The following is a 26,700-nucleotide window of genomic DNA, read 5'->3' on the forward strand; positions in this document are numbered from 1 at the left end:
CTGCTGACAAGTTTGAGGAAAAGGACTTTTTGGGAAGTGTATTTAAGGTGTTTTGAAGAATAAAATGTACTTAGCTAATCAAGTAACAATTAAAAAGAATTGGAAAAATAATAACTAAGAAGATGAGATTTTTTAAAAAGAAACTCCAGTGATGTGGGCTCGTATATTGTTTGGCCCTGATCTTTGTCGATTTCACGCTTCTTTCAATGATTTTTCAATTGGTAGTAAAGTGCAATCTACATTTTGAAATGGTGGCCTCCATGAGTTAGTAGTAATACAGCTTGGAATTAAAACATGGTTTATTTAGTTTCCCTAGTTTCAGTAGTTTGACAGAGAGACAAGAACAAGCTAGTCCCTGGAGGCCGTTCTCTGGAGTGTAACAAATCAGAGATATCTTATCACTGGTGACACTACTCAACAGGTATGGAAACAGTCTACATCGTATTCTGATATTAGTCCATGGTAATGGTAATGGTGAGATGCTTGGTTGTTCTGTAAATCTTGACCTTGGGTTTTGTCTTTTAAGTTTTCAACTAATGAGAATCTCCGGCCTTTAAGGTTGGGTTGAATTAAACTACAAAGAAATGGAGGGAATTATTTGGTGTGGTCGTACAATTTGTGCCAAAGTGAACAGAAACAAGACAGAAGCTGCATCTATGGGCTGCTTGCAGTGAATGAGGAGTGTACTGAAATGAAATGTCCTCATTCGTGGATCCAAATTACATACAAGGATGAGTGTACACATTCCATAGGGGTCATGTAAGAAATCTGGATTCTTATTTTGTTTTATCAGCCAACGTTTTACTCACTGAAGCCATCCTTCTGTGTCAAATACATGCATCAATTTGTTGCAATATTGCATACTAGCCAACATTGGCTTCAGTTGGTACAATTCTTTCTTTGCACACTGCTGCCCCATGCATGCAGAATCTCGATCTTGATCTTTACAAAATCGGTTCAGTGATTTCCATGTATGTTGCTTGGTCATTCTGTGCATGCTGTGTCGGATCTTATACCATACGATTGGACAATGTTTCAGAAGCTGATTGTGACATGATTGTACAATCTGCCAGATTGAGGCTCTCCATGCCTATGGCGGCAGCATGCAGAATAAATAATGTGTGTGTCCAGAGTTTCTTTCATGATATCCTTAACACAGGCTGGCTTCTATCATACACACCAAGGATTCAACATTGGCTGGGAAGTATGATGTAAGCCATCTTGACAATAATTTTTTGGTGTTCCACATTCCTGGAAGAAGGTCGTTTAGGGAAGCACTTAAAACTTACTTTTCTCCATCTTTCTCATTCTCCACTGCCCTCTGAGAATCTGTTAATCCAAGCTAATGCACTCATTTGCATGTTTTTAATGACTGTTGTGTGTGTCCTCAGCCAGAGCACAAGCCGCTGAGTGAACCGCTGTTCATGGTACATCCAAATTCTTGATGATGGGGTTCCTGTGCTCCTTGTTGAGGTGATCGGACTTTGATCTATTGCTGCTGCCTGCTGGGTAAAAGGTACGTGGGTCCAATGTTGTTGGTTATTCCAAGGGTGTAATTCACTGAATCAGTCCCCTGTGGACTCGTATATATTTCATATATGGACCCAAAACATAATGACGTCAAGCTATTATTTTTTACTTGGACAGTTATTGCTTCCCACCTTACTGCCTTAGGAAACTAAGCATGACGTCATTATGTTACAGGTCTCTTCAATTTTCCAAAAGTTGACAGGGACGGAGGTCCTTCTCTGTGGATTAATTTAATTTTCTTGTAAACCTGGGTGACATACCTGTGTATGGGGAGCCATAATTTAATACCATTGATAAATTTTGGATGGCAGGTAACACGTGAAATATCAGAGAGTGTTTGGCCCAACCCCCTTCGGTATACGTTAAATCCTATTGAATCAGACGATTTTGGACTGTCTGAATTTTCTTCTTTTTTGGGGCTGTTGAAAGAGCCCAAGAAAGTAGAAGGGGTGTCAGTTTAAAATGGCTGCTTCGAAGCTTTAGAATTATGACTTTTCAGGAGTTGTGTTTGCTGATCAACCAACAGTTGATGAGAGTTGAAACAAAGGTCTATACGAAAATGACAGTAAAAGACTATAAAAACATCGCAGTGATGTCTACTTGTATGTTATTCGGCTCTGATCTTTGTTGACTTGATTCTGTGGTTTTATTAGCTGTAGCATTGTTGAAGAGACAAGACCAAGTCCCTTGGAGACAGTTTTCTGGAGTTTAACACATCACTGGCAACTGGCATTACTGACAACACAACTCACTCGGTAAGCACTTTATATCATGTTCTGATTTGAGCCTAACAATGAAAGGCATGTTCCAGATTTTGAAACAATATTTGTACATAACTTTGTATACATGTACAATTGTTCTGTAAAATCTGGAGCATGGCTTATTAGGCTCCACTCTTGAGGATGAAGAGAGCATGATAGATGAAACGTCAAGCACACACTCTACTTATCAGACCCATACCTCTTCCAAGGGAGATCTATCCACATGATGTAACCACAAGCCCTGTTTTTAGTCTCCACCATGTAAAGCGTCAAGTCTTATTTAATGAAGGTGAATACTTAGGGCAGTTATGCTTCCTGGTTTCCCATTTGTCAGTTGGTCTTGTAATTGGATGGTTTTGCAGCAAATTTGGCTCTATATAAGGCTTAATCCAAACTAAGCTTTTGTGTGTGACTGTAGGGTTGGTGAAAATCAACTGATCTTGTTGTCATTTTGTTGAACATATCCACTGAAGAATGTTTCATTCTGATATTCCCCCATTTAAGAGAACTATACACAAATGAAGGCCAAAGCTTGGGTCAGTCATGTTTGCTAGTAATCTTCTCCCTCTTGTACTTGTTAGTCAATCTGTTTTAGTAGTTAGTTTGGCCTGTGTATATGATGATAGTCTTCAAATGGTCGAAAGGTTTACCTTGGTTAATTGTGATGGGTACCATATCTTCAATTATTCTTATTTATTTGACCATCACAAGAACAAACAAAGCAAAATTAAACAAAAATTATGTAAAAACAACAAAAGCACAAATACAAGTAAATATAAGCAGTAGCACGGATTAGGGATAAAAATCTGAATACAGAACGAGACAAATATCAGTTATGCGGGTCAGCAGGGACTGCAAAAGTAAAATAAACTACTGTTACCTCCGTTTATGCTCATATCGTTAACAAGACAAATTAACCAGAACAAAGGAAACAGTGGTCCCCACACGTGATCAAAATGACAGCCCAAAAAAGAGAAAAAAAAAATCTTAGGAGAACGTTTCATTTCCATATTTCCAAACTTAAGAAAATTATCCCGCAAAGTGAAGGCCATGATATAAAAAGAATTTTTTTTACTCGTTCTTTTTAATCATGTGAATTTCCTCATTTAAAAAATATCCAGCCTTAATCAAGTCCTCTGTGCCTTCCTTTTGAGGTGATTTTATTGGCTTGTTGGTAATTTTGGTTTTTTGTCACCTATTATTCATGTGATGCCTTTAATTGTAAATCATGTCATCCTAATTAAACATTTGTCTGTAATTTGTTTACGCCTTTACTCAGTACCACAATTACGGCCAAGATTTGGACTCTAGCACTGTGCTTATCTGTTGTTGTTAGTCTTCTGCTGCTGGTTGAACAGTGATACGCTCCATGCTGTGACATGCTCAACCTCTCTCATCACTTTCTTATCTTGTCTGTTCTGGAATAGCATGAGCGAATTCCGGCTGCAATATCTGTTGTATAAGAGCACTGAGCCTTTAGGGGCAACAAAAGTAACAACTGCATGATTTGATTTCCTCAACATAACAGAACTGGTAATTTGCAACTGTTGCAGTGACCGTTTGTATTGTGGTGGCAACAAAAAGTTTTGTTAAAAGGTTGCTACTTTGCATGGTTTTTCTGTACCATCTGGTGTACCTCAAGGAAGTGTCTTGAGCCCAATCCAGTTCTTATGTTTACCAACGACTTTCCTTATCACATCGTGTCAGCTAGCACTTTATTTGGTAACAGTGTTCTTGTGTATAGGCCAATTTTATGTCAGTCTGATGACCTTCAAGATATTCATGGCTTCCAAAGATGTTGTCATGCTAATAAAATGCATCTCAATACATTACTAAGGAAACTAAAGTTTTGCTTATACTAGGATGGTCAAAGACAATAGTGGACCTGAATTGTACCTTAGTTAACATGCAGTTTGAAGCTGATAATGAGTACAAAATGTCTCGGGAAAATCTTGTTATGTCACTACCAAATCAATCAGACTTAGTATGTCTTGCTTTCATCTTGCAAGTTTCTAGTGTTGACTATTCTGGAATACAAGTAGCCTATCTGGTACCTTCACAACAGAAACCTTATACATTGACAAATTGGAACAAAATTCAACGTTGAGCAACCAGGATAATTCTCTTGTGAAGAAGATTTAAAATGGATTACACCGATTGGTTGCATATGTACATTGAATTTGTCTTTACGTGAATCTAAAAGCATCCATCTTTTGCTTACATTTGTTGTTAGAGGTCTTCATAGAGCTTTTGACCGTGAAATAGTCTTAGTGAACAGGTGGTATATTGAAACGACCAGGCTGGACAAATCTTAGGGCACGAATTCAAAAACTTCATCATTTTGCCAATTACATGCTCTTGAGATGACCTGCATGTACCTGAACGTTTGAGAACTGAAGTGGTGTAAATAACCCTTCAACACGGGATCAACTTACCAAGTACCCACTTAAATTTGAAAGTATATGAAACTTGACAGAGTACTGATTGAATTTGCAGTGGAGTACCCTTGTAATAAGGTCACTGGGACTGACAAGTTGTGGGAGGGTCACTGTGTTGTTTGGTGCAAGGAAGCACAAAATGGGGGGATTTGAATACCTAGGATTTGTCATGTGGGCCAGATGTGTCAATGGTTTTCTTTTGTCGGTATTCCACTGTATTTTGTTATTTCATGGTGTCTTTTTTTTCGGTTTTACACAATAAATTTCTTTTATTGTTTTCGGGGTACTTATTGTTTAATTGATTGATTTGTTTCTGTAATTAATTTTATTTTCGTTATTTTGATGTATTTGTATGTCATATTTATCTTATTTTGCCAACTGTATATATTTTTTCTGTTCGATTTATTTATTTGCCTTTTCTTGAATCTTGTGCAGTTACTTTATTATGTATGTGTGTGCACGTGTATGTCAAACCTGGAGCTTCAGAAATGAAGTCTTACGGGTGACAGTTATTGGATTAACTGTGCCTCTCCGGGCATTTGTAAGTTTGTGTTTGTGATTTCAGTGTATTTTGTGTTATGTGTTTTTGTTTAATGTTGCTGTGTTCTTTATCCTTGAAAATGCCGAATAAATGAAATTGTTTTCCTCATTGTACACACGTTACTTGGTCTCTTTTCGACGAAGATTTTTCATCCCAAGGTTAAGTAGGTTGACAAATGGTCCTATTGGGCGAGCTTGGGGTGACTCGACAAGGATGCTAATTTCACTATCCCCTGGAGAAAATTTTCTTTGGATATTTGGAAACATTAAACAAAAAGGCTTCGTATTTTTTTTGGTTTTGCATGCTACACACGTCAAATACACGCCACGTTGTCTGTATATCCGATATTAAATTGTCAAGAGATGGGCTGATCCTGGAGTCTTTGGAAAGGTTATATGTTGATTATCCAAAAAGAAAATTTAATGCCATTTTGCAACAGAACAGACATGGGGGTCAGAGGTTTCCTTAGACAGGCTCCCTATTTCGTTAGTTTTCGCTTTGTACACACGGTAGTCGGTCTGCGTCTGCCACTACATGTCTCCACAGCCGAGTTTACAGTAAATATTCTGAAACGGTCAAAATGGGCTGACCTTGATATGTTCGGAGACGTTAAATATTTCTCTATCCATTTAGATAATTTTCCTGTCCATATTTAAGCTGAAGCTTTGGAAATATCTGCCAAAGAAGGTTAGAGTTGTCCCACTGCTCTTTGTTCTCACTTTACCGAGACACTTCAGCGCACAGTGTGATCGCAATATTATAGCCTAAAATGTTTCAGAATGCTTGAAATGTGGTAAACATGATGACAATCAAAGGGCACATTTTCCTTTATCCATTGACTTAAGTCTCATATTCATAATATGCTGAACAAGGCAAGAGTTCTTGTCTGAGCTAGTGCTTCCTGTGTTTTTGCGATTTGTCCTTTATTCACACATTACTGGTCTTCCCAGCAGTGAATCCAGCTTTGGCGTTGGGGGGGTCCAAACTGAATACAGTTTCGGGCTTATTCAGCATGATTTTGGGGAAGAAGAACTTTCAGAAGTGTGACGGTCGTGACATCCTTGTTGTTATGTCGTGGTGTTGTTCTCTTAGGGTATTGGTGCTGATATACCAATTACTCTCTTTCTCACATACCTAAAAAGTATTTTTAGTGAACAAAATTGTGACAGGGGCATGCCCCCCCCACCCTTGCGTCCACTGGCTGGACCATTGCCTCTTCCTGAGCAGAGAATGGCTCCATTATATTCGAGCATAAAAGTGCAGAAATTTGTTCAAATGTGGCATTCATGGCGGCATCTGAAATAGTACATATTCCTCTGTCCATTAGTCGAAGTTTCAGATCCAAATTTGTTATTATAAGGGAAATACCCATCGAAGAAGGCAAGAGTTCATGTCTCACTGCTTGTTATTTTTGTGCATTTCTTTCTTTGTGCACACTCTACTGATCCTCGTCCTGCGCACATGGCTCAATATTTGCGCATTAGGGTCCTGATGCTTGCTACTTTTGTTCAATTTCCCTATACCCAGGCTTTACAGGTCTAAAAGTGCTTCAAATCTAACAGTCTCGGCGACATATGAAAGGGCACACTTTCTTTCATCAGATGACGTAGGTTTTATATTTCTAGTTTTTGGGGAAATACACGAAAAAAGAAGACAAGGGATCTGTAACTGCTTGCCAGATTCGTGACTTTTCCCCTTTCTCCACACTTTAGCAGTCCTCTTCCCGCACAAAGATGGTTCTATGTATTCGAACTTAACAGGTGTGAAGATTGTCCAAATCTAGCAATCCTACCACTATCCGAAAGGGCGCATGTTCTAATAATTGATACGTTTCATATCCATCCTTGGTGTGTTTAGGGAAATATGGGAGAAAGAGGACGAATTTTTCTCAGACTGCTTGCTGTTTTTTGTGAATTTCTGCGTTTGTCCTCGCATTACCATTCCTCATCCCGCGCAAATACAGCTCCATGTGTTCGACTAAAGAACGTCTAAAAATTGTCTAAATCTGGCAATCCCAGTACCTTTTAAATAGCACGTTTCATGTCCATGATAGGAAAATGTTGGCGAAAAAGGCAAACCATGTCCTACTGCTTGTACATTTTGTTCAATTCTCTTTTCTAGTACTGCCTGACAGAGAATAAGTTTCACTCTCTATTGAAGAAATTTTCATTATCCTGCTGTTCTAGATAGGGAAACATTAGCAAAGGTAGGCAAGAGTTTTTGTCCCACTACTTTTTACTTTACTGTTCGTCTTTCCGTGCATAAATGGCTCCATATGTTTCAGTATAAAGTTTGAAAATTGTCCAAATACAGCGTTCTTTAAAGCTACTGAAAGGGCACTTGTTCTCCATTCGTTGACGTATTTAAAGTTTCAGGAAAATGAAATGAAGTTAGGAAAAGGTTTACATTCCACTGCTTGTTTTTTTTTGTTGTTCACCTTTTTTGGCTCAATTTGTTCCATTGTGCTATTATTTAGGACTTTTAATTTTAGGTCATTTAATTATTTAGGTATTTTTTTCATTTTGCTGCTTTACCCTTATATTCTCAACTTCGTACATATTCCACTCATCTTATTTGCTGCATTGAAATCCTTCTCAATTGCACATATTTAAAGCTCTAACATCTTACTCAAGATCTAAAATCGTAAGTAGTCCAAGTTTCAAATCTTGCAGTTATTTCTGAATTTGATGATTTAGATATTTCGATATTTTGTCATTTTGCTATATGACCCTTTAATTCTGAAATTTGCTGCACACCCATGTTTATTCCAGTCTGAATTCCGACATAACTAAAGGTGCATGGATCAAACTTTTTGAAGGAATCAATTCCTCAATAGTCCAAGACTCAAGTTTAGATAGAGATAGTTTGAAATTTGGCTGTTTAGTTACACTGGTATTGGGTATTTTCTTAGCCCTTCTTATAACTTTGGAAATTCGTACATATTTCAACCTACCGCATTCGCTGCATTCCGATGTATTCCCGTCTGAATATTTATAAGTAAAGCTCCAAAAATTTAACCTTTTCAAAGAATCACAACCTGAATAGTCCAAGACTCAAATAGTGCAGGTATTTACACATTAAGCTATTTATTTAGACAGATATTGAGTCTTTTGTTTCCTCTGACTTAATTTTAGAAATTCGTATATATTTAAGTCTGTTTCATCCCTTTTTTCCCGATGTTTTTCCGTCTGAGTTCCAACCTAACTAAAGCTCCAAATCTAAATTTTTGAATAAAATCCATTCCTCAATATTCCAAGACTCAAACTGTGCTGATATTTAGAAATCTGGCTATTTAGTAAGACTTTTATTGAGTCGCCTTATCCTTAACTTTTAAAATTCGTACATATTTGACCCTACCGCATTTTCTTTATTCTAATGGTTTCTCGTCTGAATTGCAACATATAACCTAAGCTCAAAAACCCTTAAACAATTCAAGAAATCAATTCCAGAATAGTCTAAGACTGAAATTGTGCAGGTATTTAGAAATTTAGCTATTTACTATATAGTATTTTTGAAGCCCTACCCTCAACTTTAAGAATTTGCACATATTATTTTGACCCTACCACATTCGGTGCATTACGAGGCTTTCCCCAATAAATCCCAACATAACTAAAGCTCCAAAATTCTAAATTTTTCAAGACAGAAATTCTGCAAATGTCCAAGACTAGAATCGTGCAGGATTTAGAAATTTGGCGATTTAGTAAGACAGATATTGAGTCTTTTTGTAGTCCTACCCTTCACTTTAAAAAGAAAATCGTACATATTTCATATGTACGATTTCAATCGTACATATTTCATACGTACGATTTCATATCTCAATTGCTGCATAGCGACATTTCCTAAGAATTGCAACATAACTGCAGCTCCCAAAATATCTAAATATCTAAAACTTAAATCGCACAAGTATTGTGAAATATGGTGATTTAGTTAGACAGATATGGAGTCTTTTACAGCCCTACCCTTAACTTTAAAAAAATCGTACATATTTCTCCCTTTCTCATTTGCTGCAATACGATGTATTCCACTATGAATTCCAACATAACTGAAGCTCCACAAATCTAAAGTTTTCAAGAAATCAGTTCCTCAGTAGTCCAAGGCACAAATTGCGGGGGTATTGGGAAATTTCGCGATTTAGTTATACAGATATGGAGTCCTTTAATAGCCCTAGCTTGAAAAACAAAGTTGTACATATTTCCCCCTGGCCCATTTGCTGCATTTTGATATATTCCCCTAAGAATTGCAACATAACCGAAGCTCAACAAATTTAAACTTTTCCAAGAAATCAATTCGGCAATAGTCCAAGACTCAAATCGTGCAGGTACTTAGAAATTTTGCGATTGGGTTACAAAGATACGATGTCTTTTTGATGCCCTACCCTTAACTTAAACATTATAAGGATGAGAATGAAGATACCTGCAAGACTCCATAGATTACCCTCAATATGGGGACAAAAGTCAGCATGAGAATGTATATACGTACATCTCTCTCATAGATCATCGTCAATATTGGACTCCATAGATTACCGTTATTATATGATCTCTTGTGTATTAGCTAGATTAGATTACTATCAATATGAAGATACCTTCATAATTCCATAGATTGCCGTCTATATGAGGACATCAGTGTATCAGCATGAGAATGTACATACATAAATTAGTCCATAAATTATATGTGAATCAGTCAATAGACTACCGTAAATATGGATACAACAGAGTACCAGCATGAGAATGTAGATACATACATCACTCCCCATATTACCGTCAATATGGAAATTCCACAGATTACCGTCATTATAGGGACTCCAGTGTAAATGTAAATGTAGATAAATACATCACTCCATATATTACCGTCAAAATAGGGACTCCACAGAGTAACGTCATTATAGGGACTCCAGTCTATAAGCAATGGAGTAAAGATACATACATTGCTCCGTAGATTACTGTCATTATATGGGGGTCCAAATTTATAAAGATGAGAATGAAGATACCTGCATCACTCCATAGACTACCATCATTATCGAGATTCCATGGATTACAGTCATTATAGGCACTCCTGTTCATAAGCAAAGGAATATAGATACACACATTGCTGGAAGGATTACTGTCATTATTGTGGCCCTAATTTATAAGGATGAGAAGGAAGATAAGTGCATCACTCTATAGATTACCGTTATCATGGGGTCCCAAATTTATTAGCATTTTCATGAAAATAACTGCATCACTCCATAGATAACCATTATTATATGGACTCCACTTTATAAGCGAGGAAGTATAGATACATACATTACTCCGAAAATTAACGTCACATGGGTCCCAAATTTATCAGGATGTTCATAAAGATACCTGCATCACGATACAGAATACCGTCATTATGGGGTCCCAGATTTTTAAAGATGAGAATGACTATAAATGCATCACTCCATAGTTTACTGTCAACATGGTGACTCCATAGATTACCCTCACTACAGGGACTCCAGTGTTAGAATGTTATTGTAAATAAATGCATCACTCCGTAGATTACTGTCATTATACGGACTCCTGTTCATTTGCAAGGGAGTATAGATACCCTGTACATGGGTTGTTATATACATTACCCTTATATTTTTGCGTAATTCTGACTTTGCGGTATACAGGGTCCTGCAATCGCACGGATATTGCTTCATGTATTCGAGCATAAAAGGCATTAATATTATCAAAATCTGGCAATCTTTGTGTCACCTCAAAGGGCACATCTTCCTCTATGGATTCATATAAGTTTTATATCAAGATTTACAGTAGTTAGTGACATATCTGCAAATGGAAGTGCGAGTTATTTCTGACTGCTTTATATTTTTGCGAAATTCAGACTTTGCGCTGCGCCGGGTGCTGTTCTCGCCCAGAGAATGCTTCATATTTCCCAGCATTAAATGTCTTCAAATTACCTACATGTTCCAATCTTGGTGTCATCTGAAAGGCCACATGTTCCCCTATCCATTCATATAACTTTCAAATCCATATTTGCAGTAGTTAGGGAAATAGCTGCCAAAGGAAGTCCGAGTTCTTTTCAAACTGCATCCTTTTTTTGTGGAATTCTGGTTTCGTCTGCGATATACCAGTCCTTATCCCACGCAGAGAATGCTTCATATAATCGAGCATAAAATATCTGAGAATTATCTAAATCTAACATCTTGGTGTCATCTGAAAGGCAACATGTTTTGCTGTCCATTCATATCAGTTTCATATCCATATTTGCAGTCGTTAGGGAAATATCTTGCAAAGGAAATGCAAGTTCGTGTCCAATTGCCATATATTTGTGCGGAATTCTGGCTTCGTCTGCGCCATACCGGTCCTTATTCTGCGCAGAGAATGTTTCATATAATGGAGCATAAAATGTCTTAAAATTATCTAAATCTGGCAATCTTGGTGTCATCTAAAAGGCCACATGTTTCCCTGTCCATTCAGATAAGTTTCATATCCATATTTGAAGTAGTTAGGGAAATATCTGCAAAAGGAAATGCAAGTTCGTGTCCAATTGCCTGATATTTGTGCGGAATTCTGCCTTCGTCTGCACCATACCGGTCCTTATCCTGCGCAGAGACTGCTTCATATAATCGAGCATAAAAGGTGTGAGAATTATCTAAATCTGGCAATCTTGCTGTCATCTGAAAGGCCTCATGTTCCTCTATCCTTTCATATAAATTTCATATCCATATTTGCAGTAGTTAGGGAAATAGCTGCCAAAGGAAGTGCGAGTTCTTTTCCAACTGCCTCCTTTTTTGCGGAATTCTGGCTTCGTCTGCACTATACTGGTCCTTATCCCACGCAGAGACTGCTTCATATAATCGAGCATAAAAGGTCTGAGAATTATCTGAATCTGGCAATCTAGGTGTCATCGGAAAGGCCACATGTTGTGCTGTCTATTCCTATAAGTTTCATATCCATATTTGCAGTAGTTAGGGAAATATCTTGCAAAGAAAATGCAAGTTCGTGTCCAATTGCCTGATATTTTTGCAGAATTCTGGCTTCGTCTGCACCATACCGGTCCTTATTCTGTGCAGAGAATGTTTCATATAATGGAGCATAAATGTCTAAGAATTATCTAAATCTTGCAATCTTGGTGTCATCTGAAAGGCCACATGTTCCTCTATCCATTCATATAAAATTGATTTCCATATTTGCAGTTGTTAGGGAAATATATGCAAAAGGAAGTGCCAGTTCTTGTCTGACTGCTTGATATTTTTGCGTAATTCTGACTCTGCGCTATACCAGGTCCTGCACTCGCACAGTGCATGTTTCATATAATCGAGTATAAAATGTCTGAGAATGATCTAAATCTGGCAAACTTGGTGTCATCTGAAGGGCCAAATGTTTCCCTATCTATTTGTATAAGTTTCATATCCATATTTGCGGTAATTAGGGAAATATCTGCCAAAGGAAGTGCAAGTTCTTGTCTGACTGTTTGATATTTTTGCAGAATTCTGGCTTCGTCTGCGCTACACTGGTTCTTTTTCCCACGCAGAGACTGCTCCATGTATTCGAGCATGAAAGGTCTAAGAATTATCTAAATCTTCCAATCTTGCTGTCATCTGAAAGGCCACATGTCCCTCTATCCATGCATATAAATTTCATATCCATATTTGCAGTAGTTAGGGAAATATCTTCAAAAGGAAGTGCCAGTTCTTGACTGGATGTTAGATATTTTTGCGTAATTCTGACTTTTGGCCATACTTGGTCCTGTATTCGCACAGTGTATGCTTCATGTATTCGAGCATGAAAGGTCTAAGAATTATCTAAATCTTCCGATCTTGCTGTCATCTGAAAGGCCACATGTTCCTCTATCCATGCATATAAATTTCATATCCATATTTGCAGTAGTTATTGAAATAGCTGCGAAAGGATGTGCGAGTTCTTTTCCAACTGCCTCCTTTTATTTGCGAAATTCTTGCTTCGTCTGCTCTATACCGGTCCTTTTCCCGCGCATGGAATGCTTCATATAATCGAGCATAAAAAGGTCTGAGAATTATCTAAATCTGGCAGTCTTGGTGTCGTGTGAAAGGCCACATGTTTTGCTGTCTATTCATATACGTTTGATATCCATATTTGCAGTAGTTAGGGAAATATCTTGCAAAGGAAATGCAAGTTCGTGTCCAATTGCCTGATATTTTTGCGGAATTCTGGCTTCGTCTGCACCATACCGGTCCTTATTCTGTGCAGAGAATGTTTCATATAATAGAGCATAAAATGTCTTAAAATTATCTAAATCTGGCAATCTTGGTGTCATCTGAAAGGCCACATGTTCCTCTATTCATTGATTTAAATTTCATATCCATATTTGCAGTAGTTAGGGAAATAGCTGCCAAAGGACGTGCGGGGTCTTTTCCAACTGCCTCCTTTTTTGCGGAATTCTTGCTTTGTCTGCGCTATACCGGTCCTTTTCCCGCGCATGGAATGCTTCATATATTCGAGCATAAAAGGTCTACAAATTATCTAAATCTTGCAATCTTGCTGTCATCTGAAAGGCCACATGTCCCTCTATCCATGCATATAAATTTCATATCCATATTTGCAGTAGTTAGGGAAATATCTTCAAAAGGAAGTGCCAGTTCTTGACTGGATGTTAGATATTTTTGCGTAATTCTGACTTTGGGCCATACTTGGTCCTGTATTTGCACAGTGTATGCTTCATGTATTCGAGCATGAAAGGTCTAAGAATTATCTAAATCTTCCGATCTTGCTGTCATCTGAAAGGCCACATGTTCCTCTATCCATGCATATAAATTTCATATCCATATTTGCAGTAGTTATTGAAATAGCTGCCAAAGGATGTGCGAGTTCTTTTCCAACTGCCTCCTTTTATTTGCGAAATTCTTGCTTCGTCTGCTCTATACCGGTCCTTTTCCCGCGCAAGGAATGCTTCATATAATCGAGCATAAAAGGTCTGAGAATTATCTAAATCTGGAAGTCTTGGTGTCGTCTGAAAGGCCACATGTTTTGCTGTCTATTCATATACGTTTGATATCCATATTTGCAGTAAATAGGGAAATATCTTGCAAAGGAAATGCAAGTTCGTGTCCAATTGCCTTATATTTTTGCGGAATTCTGGCTTCGTCTGCACCATACCAGTCCTTATTCTGTGCAGAGAATGTTTCATATAATGGAGCATAAAATGTCTTAGAATTATCTAAATCTGGCAATCTTGGTGTCATCTGAAAGGCCACATGTTCTTCTATCCATTGATTTAAATTTCATATCCATATTTGCAGTAGTTAGGGAAATAGCTGCCAAAGGACGTGCGAGGTCTTTTCCAACTGCCTCTTTTTTGCAGAATTCTTGCTTTGTCTGCGCTATACCGGTCCTTTTCCCGCGCATGGAATGCTTCATATATTCGAGCATAAAAGGTCTAAGAATTATCTAAATCTTGCAATCTTGCTGTCATCTGAAAGGCCACATGTTCCTCTATCCATTCATATAAAATTGATTTTCATATTTGCAGTTGTTAGGGAAATATATGCAAAAGGAAGTGCCAGTTCTTGTCTGACTGCTTGATATTTTTGCGTAATTCTGACTCTGCACTATACCAGGTCCTGCACTCGCACAGTGCATGTTTCATATAATCGAGTATAAAAGGTCTGAGAATTATCTAAATCTGGCAAACTTGGTGTCATCTGAAGGGCCAAATGTTTCCCTATCTATTTGTATCAGTTTCATATCCATATTTGCGGTAATTAGGGAAATATCTGCCAAAGGAAGTGCAAGTTCTTGTCTGACTGTTTGATATTTTTGCGGAATTTTGGCTTCGTCTGCGCTACACTGGTTCTTTTTCCCACGCAGAGACTGCTCCATGTATTCGAGCATGAAAGGTCTAAGAATTATCTAAATCTTCCAATCTTGCTGTCATCTGAAAGGCCACATGTCTCTCTATCCATGCATTTAAATTTTATATCCATATTTGCAGTAGTTAGGGAAATATCTTCAAAAGGTAGTGCCAGTTCTTGACTGGATGCTAGATATTTTTGCGTAATTCTGACTTGCACCATACTTGGTCCTGTATTCGCACAGTGCATGCTTCATGTATTCGAGCATGAAAGGTCTAAGAATTATCTAAATCTGGCAATCTTGCTGTCATCTGAAAGGCCACATGTTCCTCTATCCATGAATATAAATTTCATATCCATATTTGCAGTAGGTAGGGAAATAGCTGCCAAAGGAAGTGCGAGTTCTTTTCCAACTGCCTCCTTTTTTTGCGGAATTCTTGCTTCGTCTGCTCTATACTGGTCCTTTTCCCATGCATGGAATGCTTCATATATTGAGCATAAAAGGTCTAAAAAGCATTTAAATCTTGCAATCTTGCTGTCATCTGAAAGGCCTCATTTTCCACTATCTATTTGTATAAGTTTCATATCCATATTTGCAGTCGTTAGGGAAATATCTGCCAAACTAAGTTCGAGTTCTTTTCCAACTGCCTCTTTTTTTTGCAGAATTCTAGCTCCGTCTGCAATATACCGGTCCTTATCCTGCGCAGAGAATGCTTCACAAATTCGAGCATAAAAGGTCTAAGAATTATCTAAATCTGGCAATCTTGCTGTCATCTGAAAGGCCACATGTTCCTCTATCCATGCATATAAATTTCATATCCATATTTGCAGTAGCTGGGAAATAGCTGCGAAAGGATGTGCGAGTTCTTTTCCAACTGCCTCCTTTTATTTGCGAAATTCTTGCTTCGTCTCCGCTATACCGGTCCTTTTCCCGCGCATGGAATGCTTCATAAATTTGAGCATAAAAGGTCTAAAAAGTATTTAAATCTTGCAATCTTGCTGTAATCTGAAAGGCCTCATTTTCCACTATCTATTTGTATAAGTCTCATATCCATATTTGCAGTCGTTAGGGAAATAGCTGCCAAACTAAGTTCGAGTTCTTTTCAAACTGCCTCTTTTTTTTGCAGAATTCTAGCTTCGTCTGCAATATACCGGTCCTTATCCTGCGCAGAGAATGCTTCATATAATCGAGCATAAAAGGTCTGGAAATGATCTAAATCTGGTAATCATGGTGTCATCTGAAAGGCCATATGTGTCCCTGTCCATTCATATATGTTTCATAAGACATATTTGCAGTAGTTAGGGAAATAGCTGTCCACTTAACTTCGACTTCTCTTTCCAACTGCCTCTTTTTTTGCGGAATTCTGGCTTAATCTGAAATATACCGGTCCTTATCCCGCACATGGAAAGCTTCATATATTTGAGCCTAAAAGGTCTAAGAATTATCTAAATCTGGCAATCTTGGTGTCATCTAAAAGGCCATATGTGCCTCTATCCCATTCATATAAATTTCATATCCATATTTGCAGTAGTTAGTGAAGTAGCTGCCAAACTGAGTTCGAGTTCTTTTCCAACTGCCTCCTCTTTTTTTGCGGAATTCTGGCTTCGTCTGCAATATACCGGTCCTTACCCTGCGCACAGAATGCTTCATATAATCGAGCATTAAAGGTCAAAAAATTATCTAAATCTGGCAATCTTGGTGTCATCTGAAAGGCCACATGTTCCTCTATCCATTCATATAAATTTCATATCCTTATTTGCAGTAGTTAGGGAAATAGCTGCCAAAGCAAGTGCGAGTTCTTTTCCAACTGCCTCCTTTTTTCCAGAATTCTGGCTTCGTCTGCGGTATACCGGTCCTTTTCCTGCACAGCGACTTCTTCATATAATCGAGCCTAAAAGGTCTGTAAATTATCTAAATCTGGCAATCATGGTTTCATCTAAAAGGCCATATGTTCCTCTGTCCATTCATATAAATTTCATATCCATATTTGCAGTAGTTAGGGAAATAGCTGCCAAAGGAAGTGCGAGTTCTTTTCCAACTGCCTCTTTTTTTGCGGAATTCTGGCTTCGTCTGCAATATACCGGTCCTTATCCCACGCAGAGAATGCTTCATATAAAAGAGCCTCAAAGATCGGAAAATTATCTAAATCTGGCAATCTTGGTTTCATCTAAAAGGCCATATGTCCCTCTATCTATTCATATAAATTTCATATCCATATTTGCGGTAGTTAGGGAAATAGCTGCCAAAGCAAGTGCGAGTTTTTTTCCAACTGCCTCCTTTTTTGCGGAATTCTGGCTTCGTCTGCACGATACCGGAATCTTTCCTGCGCAGTGAATGCCTCATATAATCGAGCATAAAAGGTATGAGAATTATCTAGATCAGGCAATCATGGTGTCATCTGAAAGGCCACATGTTTTCCTGTCCATTCATATAAGTTTCATATCCATATTTGCGGTAATTAGGGATATAGCTGCCAAACTAAGTTCGAGTTCTTTTCCAACTGCCTCCTTTTTTTTTGCAGAATTCTGGCTTCTTCTGCAATATACCGGTCCTTATCCTGCGCAGAGAATGCTTCATATAATCGAGCATAAAAGGTCTTAAAAGTATCTATATCTAGCAATCTTGGTGTCATCTGAAAGGCCACACGTTTTGCTGCCCATTCATATAAGTTTCATATCCATATTTGCATTAGTTAGGGAAATGGCTGACCAAATACGTTCGAGTTCTTTTCCAACTGCCTCTTTTTTTTTGCGGAATTCTGACTTGTCTGCAATATACCGGTCCTCATCATGCGCAGAGAATGCTTCATATAATCGACCATAAAAGGTCTGAAAATTATCTAAGTTTTTAAATCTTGGTGTCATCTGAAAGGCCACATGTTGTCCTGTCCATTCATATACCTTTCATATCCATATTTGCATTAGTTAGGGAAATGGCTGACCAACTACGTTCGAGTTCTTTTCCAACTGCCTCTTGTTTTGCGGAATTCTGGCTTCGTCTGCAATATACCGGTCCTTATCCCACGCAGAGAATGCTTCATATAATCGAGCCTAAAAGGTCTGAAAATTATCTAAATCTGGCAATCTTGCTGTCATCTAAAAGGCCATATGTTCCTCTATCCATTCATATAAATTTAATATCCATATTTGCAGTGGTTAGGGAAATAGCTGCCAAAGCAAGTGCGAGTTCTTTTCCAACTGCCTCCTTTTCTTGCGGAATTCTGGCTTCGTCTCCGCTATACCGGTCCTTTTCCTGCGCAGCGACTCCTTCATATATTCGAGCATAAAAGGTCTAAGAATTGTCTAAATCTTCCAATCTTTCTGTCATCTGAAAGGCCACATGTTCCCAGATCCATTTTTATAAGTTTCATATCCATATTTGCAGTAGTTAGGGAAATAGCTGCCAAACTAAGTTCGAGTTTTTTTCCAACTGCCTCCTTTTTTTTTGGAGAATTCTGGCTTCGTCTGCAATATACCGGTCCTTATCCCACGCAGAGAATACTTCCTATAATCGAGCATAAAAGGTCTGAGAATTATCTAAATCTGGCATTCGTGGTGTCATCTGAAAGGCCACATGTTTCCCTGTCCATTCATATAAGTTTCATATCCATATTTGCAGTAGTTAGGGAAATATCGTCCAAAGGAAATGCAAGTTTGCGTCCACTTGCCTGATATTTTTGCGGAATTCTGGCTTTGTCTGCAATATACCAGTCCTTATCCCTAGCAGAGAATGCTTCATATAATCGAGCATAAAAGGTGTGACAATTATCTACATCTGGCAATCGTGGTGTCATCTGAAAGGCCATATGTTCCTCTATCCATTAATATAATTTTCACATCCATATTTGCAGTAGTTAGGGAAATAGCTGCCAAACTAAGTTCGAGTTCTTTTCCAACTGCCTCTTTTTTTCGGAATTCTGGCTTCGTCTGCAATTCACCAATTCTTATCACTAGCAGAGAATGCTTCATATAATCGAGTATAAAATGTCTGAGAATTATTGAAATCTGGCAATCTTGGTGTCATCTGAAAGGCCACATGTTTCCCTGTCCATTCATATACGTTTCATATCCATCTCTGCAGTAGTTAGGGAAATATCTGCCAAAGGAATTGCAAGTTCTTGTCTGACTGTTTGATATTTTTGCAAAATTCTGGCTTCGTCTGCCCTTTACCGGTCCTTATCCCGCGCAGTGAATGCTTCATATATTTGAGCATAAAAATTTTCAGAATTATCTTAATCTTGCAATCTTGGCGTCATCTGAAAGGCCACATGTTCGTGTGTCCATTCATATAAGTTGATTTCCATATTTGCAGTAGTTAGGGAAATATCTTCAAAAGGAAGTGCAAGTACTTGTCCGACTGCTTGATATTTTTGAGTAATTCTGACTTTGCGCTGTACCGGGTCCTTCACTCCACAGTAAATGCTTTATGTTTTCGAGCATAAAATGTCTATGAATTATCCAAACATTGCAACCCTGGTGTCATTGGAAAGGCCACATGTTCCTCTATCCATTCATATAAGTTTCCATTTCCATATTTGCAGTAGTTAGGGAAATAGCTGCCAAAGGAAGTGCAAGTTCTTTTCCAACTGTTTCCCCTTTTGTGGGATTTCTGGCTTCGTCTGCGCTATACCAGTTCTTATCCCGCGCAGAGAATGCTTCATATATTCGAGCATAAAGGATTTTGCAATTACATAAATCTGGCAATCTTGGTGTCATCTGAAAAGGCATATGTTCTCCTATCCATTCATATAAGTTTCATATCTATATTTGCAGTAGTTAGGGATATATCTGCAAAAGGAAGTCGTAGTTTTTGTCCAACTGCCTCTTATTTTTGCAGATTTCTGGCTTCGTCTAAAACCCTTCCCTTTCAAGCCACACACGAAGTTTCAACTGCATCGGACACGTACTTTTCGTGGTATAGTGGTTTGAAAAGTTCTCCTTTAATGTCACGTAACTTTTCTCCTAGTGACAACATCAGCACATGAGGTCAATATTCCTTTGACGCACCCCTTTCTCAAGACATCTGCAAGATTTGAACCCGATTACTCTAGTACATCTGGAGATATAGGGCCTTCAAGAGTTCAATTTAATGTCACGTGACTTGTCTGCTCATGACGTCATCATCACATAAGGCAATTTTCCTCTTAAGCACTCTATTCAAGGTATCTGCAAAATACGAACCCAATCGAATATGTACTTTAGAAGATATAGGGGCCTTAAAGAGTGTATTTTCCACTGACATTGGTCTGCGAACCCCGTGTTATTTGCATAATCATAAATATGCATTGCACACTAAAAACCAAAAAATCTTTGATAATATCTAACATAAGAGTAATCGATTACACATTTCACATTTTCTGTGTACAAAATATAAGAACAAAGATTGCAGGACCAATAGAGATGACATCTGTTGCCCTATCCTGAACATTTTGACGCAAAAATGAATTTCACTTTTGATAACTGTGACTAGAAGTTGAACTGTATGATATAGACTTTAAAACTACTTTGGCATACTTTGGCAACTGTCGCCACGCTGAATCTGCAAGTTAAGGGTCTGATGTTGTCACTGACTTCATCACCCGTCCTGTTTGGGGTTCAGGACTTAATACGTCCCCACGCAGATCATCGGGTGTCACGCGCCTTTTTAATCAACGCAAAAGTAGAATCCAGGCAGAATTAACAACATCTAACATGTTGATAACGCCGAAACTGTCCGTTACGAAAAAAAAACAATTATTTATGACGTTATCATTAAATGAGCTCAATATTTGCTCAAAGCACTTCCTCTCCAAGATATAAGCGCGAGGTTTCAACCCAGCATTAACACCTACAGACGCCTTATGTTGAAAAAAGCTTTACAGCTTTTACCCCTTTCAAACAATACGCCTACTTCCGGTTTAAACCAGAAGGAATGGTTATGTCAATTAACCTACAAGAGACAAAATCAAGACCACATTTTATCCTGGCACTTGCTGCAAACAGAATGTTGCGAGAGGCCACTTTTGATTTTATATGGGTTTTTATACATTTAAAGGAATATTTAAGTATTCACAATTTAATAACAAATCACGTGATGACGTCATCATGACAAATATTTTGAAATTATCTTCGTTGTATAGTTAGTGGTTGCTGTAAGTTTGACGGTGATCAATGATTACTAAGGTACGACATTAGTGTCTCGAATACGTGTACTAAGTCAATGGGCTGAAATAAATATTTAAAAATTAATAATAAATCACATGATGACGTCATCACGACGTCATAAATTTCGACTTTTTTTGCATCAAGGGCTTTCTTTGCTGTAACTTTGAAGTTGATCAAAGCTCTCAAACTAACCCAAATGCTTGCTTGAAAACGTGTACAAAGTCAATGGGCTTAAATAAATATTGAAAAATAACGATTAAATGACATGATAACGTCATCATGACGTCCTTTACTTACAATAATTTTTGTATCACGGTCTTTGTTGGCTGTCACTTTGATAACCATCAAAAATCGGAAAGGTTTTAAAATTGTGCCTTCAAAACGTGTACAAAGTCTAGGGCAAAAAACTCATTTGCGGAAACACTGCTCCTTTAAGTTCATGTCACGTGATTTGCACTTAAACTGAACACTTCTAATGAAATATTACTTCATATTCGGACTCTTAGGCATATTTCAAATCAAATAACAGACCGTAAAGTACCCGATTTCTCCTTCGTCCTTATAGTAATCTTGCGCTGAAGTTAAAGACTACTTGTTCACTTGTGTTAAGTAGAAAAACGTGTACAAAAAATTATGGGGAAAATTTAATGTTCGAAAATGAATATAAAATAAGTTGATGAAGTCATCATGACGTCATCCCTTTGCAATAAATCTTGCATCAGGGTCTTCGTTGGCTATCACTTTGGAACGATCAAACATTGCAAAGTTACCAAAATTGTGGCTCAAAAACGTGTACAAAGTCAATGGCCTAGAAACACGTGTGCAGGAAAACTGCTCCTTTAATTTCATGTCACGAGATTTTTGTCTAAACTGGAAAAAACTTATGAAATATTATTTAATATTAGCACACTTGGGTATATTTGCGATCGAACAGAAGGAAAAAATTAGTCTGATTTCTTTTTCGTTCTGGTAGTAATTCTCGGTCAAAGTTGAGGACTGCTCACGCATTATGCTGGACAATGTGTGTACAAACCCTATGTTGCGCAACAACGCCATCCATGGTTAAATATAGGACAGTTTGTTGAAAATTGAAAGCCCAAGATGTGTAACCGTAATTCTGCAATAGCGCCCTCATAGCCTGATATAGGACAGTCCCAAAACTGTGGGCAATCTGTGTACAAAGTCTATGGGGAAAAATTCATTATTAAAAAAAATCAATAATAGATATACTACTTAAGTTATCACTGTGAATTTCTTCTGGGACCGTCCTTGGATAATTGTCCAAAGGCCTTTTTCGCAACTAGCCAAAAAGCCAAAAAGGAAATGAAAAAAAAAAATAATCAGAAAAGAAAGAACCAAACGTCATCCTGATGGTCAGTAGCTTGCAAAAGTTATTAAAGCCAGATTCACGAACTTAAAAATCAGGTGCACTGTGATTTTATTCTGTCACAGCAACACATTGCTTAACCGAAAGTTCAATTGATGTTTGAATAATGACACTGTTGTATGAAGAGGCTCAATATCTATTTTAAATAACATTTGGCTTGATCATGTGTGTCATTACAAACATCCATTGCAAATATATATGTAGGGTACGTGTATATCTTCAGTAAAACCTCTACATGAAATGTTTTCAACGGTTTATGTTGCACTGTATGTTGGCAACACACGGTGCGGCGTCTCCATGTGAGAATACGGCATGCACAAGTATTGAACATTGGCTACGGCTCTCCACTGCTGCCTCTTTTGATCAAAATTTGCAGCCGTATCGCAGGAGGTGGGACTGGATTATGGCTAGCCCTGTAATGCACCACCCCATAAAATGCCATGTGTAACTAGATTGATACACCGGCAGTGCTGGGTGCACATACGTGAATTACAAATTCTCAATCAGGTCTATCCATCTTTCCGATCCTTCAAAGCCCTCTGAGAATCGGCAAACAGGCTCCTCCACTCATATTTTCTTGCATTTTTTTTCATTTTGCATGTTTTAATGACTGTTATGTACATTCATTTCAGCTAGAGCACAAGCCGCTGATGAGTCGTTGCTCACAGGACATTTCTTGATGATGGCCACTGTTGTTAAGGTGATTGTACTGTGATCTCTTACTGTAGCCTTCTTGGTAAAACGTGAGGGATTCTTTGTTATTGGTCATCCCAAAGGTAGGATTCACTGATTGAGTCTCCTGTTAACTCATTCCCTCATGTCCTGTAGACCTAGTACATTAAGACCTACCCCACCTTACTGTTTTATAATATAGCGTGTGTAAACAAAGTGTGACTTCATTGTGTCTATCTAAGGATCATGCTTGGTGAATACATTTATTTGGCCCAAATACCAGGTGACATGTATATGGGGAGCTATTAAATTTAAAATGGTCCCCAAAATCCTCTGATTTTATTATGATTTCACATGCACCCTTGGAGGTTACGGTTAATACTGTTAATAATTTGGGAATGTTTTCTGCACAGACTGTGATCTCCTGTATTAGCCTTTAGTTGGACCGGGAGAGAACACTATTTCCTTGGCATCAGAGGCTCCTTTGTTACTAACTGTGCATCACTGGTTCATGAACGACTAGGACATGGTAGTAGCCCAATTGCTAACAACAAAATGAATACTCCCAACCAACACGGCTCTTTTCAACCAATTAAGTTGTGCTTCTACTCAAGGCAGATTGAAGAGATTGATTGGCTGAAAAAACAGGTGGGATTGTTTAAATATAACCCCAGATCAACACTCTTTGTTTTGCAGGCTTGCATCTGTGGATGGTTGAAAACAAAAGGACTTTTTGGGAAGTGTACATGTATTTAAGGTGTTTTGAAAAATAAAATATACTAACTAGTCAAGCAACAATTGAAAAGAAATGGAAAAATGACAACTAAGAAGATAATAAGATTTATATTAGAAACTCGAATGATGTGGGCTTGTATATTATTTGGCCCCAATCTTTGTTGATTTGACACTGCTTTCAATGATGTTTCAACTACTGTTGTAAAGTGCACCTATATATTTAGAAATTGTGGCCTCCACATGTGTGCAGTAATACAGATTGGAATTCAAACATGGTTTAGTTTCCCTAGTTCAGTAATTTGACAGAGAGACAAGAGCAAGCTAGTCCCTGGAGGCCGTTCTCTGGAGTGTAACAAATCAGAGATATCTTATCACTGGTGACACTACTCAACAGGTATGGAAACAGTCTGCTTCATATTCTGATATTAGTCCATGGTTATGGTAATAGTGAAATGCCTGGTTGTCCTGTAGATCTTGACCTTGAGTTTTGTCTTTTAAGTTTTCAACTAATGAGAATCTCCGGCCTTTAAGGTTGGATTGAATTAAACTACAAAAAATGGATGGAATTTTTTGGTGTGGTCGTACAATTTGTGCCAAAGTGAACAGAAACATGACAGAAGCTGCATCTACAGGCTGCTTGTAGTGAATGAGGAGTGTACTGAAATGAAATGTCCTCATTCCTGGATCCAAATCACGTACAAGGATGAGTGTACACATTCCACAAAGGTTGTTTAAAAATCTGGACTTGTTTTATGTTATCAGCCAACTTTTCACTCACTGAAGCCATCCTTCTGTGTCAAATACATAAAAGGTGCAATGCATCAGGTTGTTACAATATGGCATGCTAGCCCACAGTAGGTACAATTCGCTCTTTGCACAGTGCCGCCCCAGGCATGCAGAATCTCGAGCTTGATCTTTACAAAATCCGTTCAGTGATTTCCATGTGTTGCTTGGTCATTCTGTGCATGCTGTGTCAGATCTTATACCGTATGACTGGACAATGTTTCAGAAGCTGATTGTGACATGATTGTACAATCTGCCAGATTGAGGCTCTCCATGCCTATGGCGGCAGCATGCAGAATAAATAACGTGTGTGTCCAGAGTTTCTTTCATGATATCCTTAACACAGGCTGGCTTCTATCATACACACCAAGGATTCAACATTGGCTGGGAAGTATGATGTAAGCCATCTTGACAATAATTTTGTGGTGTTCCACATGCCTGAAAGAAGGTCATTTAAGGATGCACGAATAACTTACTTTTCTCCATCTTTCTCATTATCCACTGCCCTCTGAGAATCAGTTAATCCAAGCTAATACACTCATGTTGTATTGTCATATCTTCCTTTTGCATGTTTGTAATGACTGTTGTGTGTGTCCATCTCAGCCAGAGCACAAGCCGCTGAGTGAGCCGCTGTTCATGGTACATCCAAATTCTTGATGATGGGGTTCCTGTGCTCGTTGATGAGGTGATCGGATTTTGATCTCTTGCTGCTGCCTGCTGGGTAAAAGGTACGTGGGTCCAATGTTGTTGGTTATTCCAGAGGTGTAATTCACTGATTCAGTCCCCTGTGGACTCATATATATTTCATATATTAACCCCAAACATAATGACGTCAAGCTATTATTTTTTACTTGGACAATTATTGCTTCCCACCTCACTGCCTTAGGAAACTAAGCATAACGTCATTGTGTTACAGGTCTCTTCACTTTTCCAAAAGTTGACAGGGACGGAGGTCCTTCTCTGTGGATTAATTTAACTTTCGGGTAAACGTGGGTGACACACCTGTGTATGGGGAGCCATAATTTAATAACATTAATAAATTTTGGATGGCAGGTAAAACGTGAAATATCAGAGAGTGTTTGGCCCAACCCCCTTTGGTGTACACAAAATCCTATTGAATCAGACGATTTTGGACTGTCTAAATTTTCTTCTTTCTGGGGCTGTTGAAAGAGCCCAAGAAAGTAAAAGGGGTGTAAGTTTAAAATGGCTGCTTCGATGCTTTAGAATTATGACTTTTCAGGAGTTGTGTTTGCTGATCAACCAACAATTGAAGAGAGTTGAAACAAAGGTCAATACGAAAATGACAGTTAAAGACTATAAAGACATTGCAGTGATGTCTACTTGTATGTTATTCAGCTCTGATCTTTGTTGACTTGACTCTGTGGTTTTATTAGCTGTAGCATTGATGAAGAGACAAGACCAAGTCCCTTGGAGACAGTTTTCTGGAGTTTAACACATCACTGGCAACTGGCATTACTGACAACACAACTCACTCGGTAAGCACTTTATATCATGTTCTGATTTGAGCCTAACATTGAAAGGCATGTTCCAGATTTTGAAACAATATTTGTACATAATTTTGTATACATGTACAATTGTTCTGTAAAATCTGGAGCATGGCTTATTAGGCTCCACTCTTGAGGATGAAGAGAGCATAATGGATGAAGCGTCAAGCACACACTCTACAGTTCTTATCAGAACCATACCTCTTCCAATGGAGATCTATCCACATGATGTAACCACAAGCCCTGTTTTTAGTCTCCACCATGTAAAGCGTCAAGTCTTATTTAATGAAAGTGAATACTTAGGGCAGTTATGCTTCCTGGTTTCCCCTTTGAAAGTTGGTCTTGTAATTGGATGGTTTTGCAGCAAATGTGGCTCTATATAAGGCCTAATCCAAACTAAGCTTTTGTCTG

General features: G+C 38.1%; 2 long non-coding RNA genes across 3 annotated transcripts in view; both read left to right on the forward strand.

The window, feature by feature from the left end:
* LOC110990889 (uncharacterized) overlaps positions 1-26,700 on the forward strand; it is a 445,142-nt gene that overhangs the window by 160,413 nt on the left and 258,029 nt on the right. Inside the window, exons 3-5 of one of the 2 annotated variants that reach the window (XR_015424672.1) lie at positions 23,680-24,395; positions 25,388-25,512; positions 26,179-26,280. This is a non-coding gene — a long non-coding RNA (uncharacterized LOC110990889). The remainder of the gene's footprint in view (positions 1-23,679; positions 24,396-25,387; positions 25,513-26,178; positions 26,281-26,700) is intronic. The other variant, XR_015424673.1, reaches the window with a different exon arrangement.
* Positions 247-5,383, forward strand: LOC147799543 (uncharacterized). The gene is made up of 4 exons (XR_015424682.1): positions 247-421; positions 1,392-1,516; positions 2,184-2,285; positions 3,571-5,383. It is a non-coding gene; the product is annotated as an uncharacterized LOC147799543 (long non-coding RNA).

Source organism: Acanthaster planci, linkage group LG03 (assembly GCF_054643075.1).
Source record: "Acanthaster planci isolate LZ-2023a linkage group LG03, COTS_SCS, whole genome shotgun sequence".
Taxonomy (NCBI): Eukaryota; Metazoa; Echinodermata; class Asteroidea; order Valvatida; family Acanthasteridae; genus Acanthaster; species Acanthaster planci.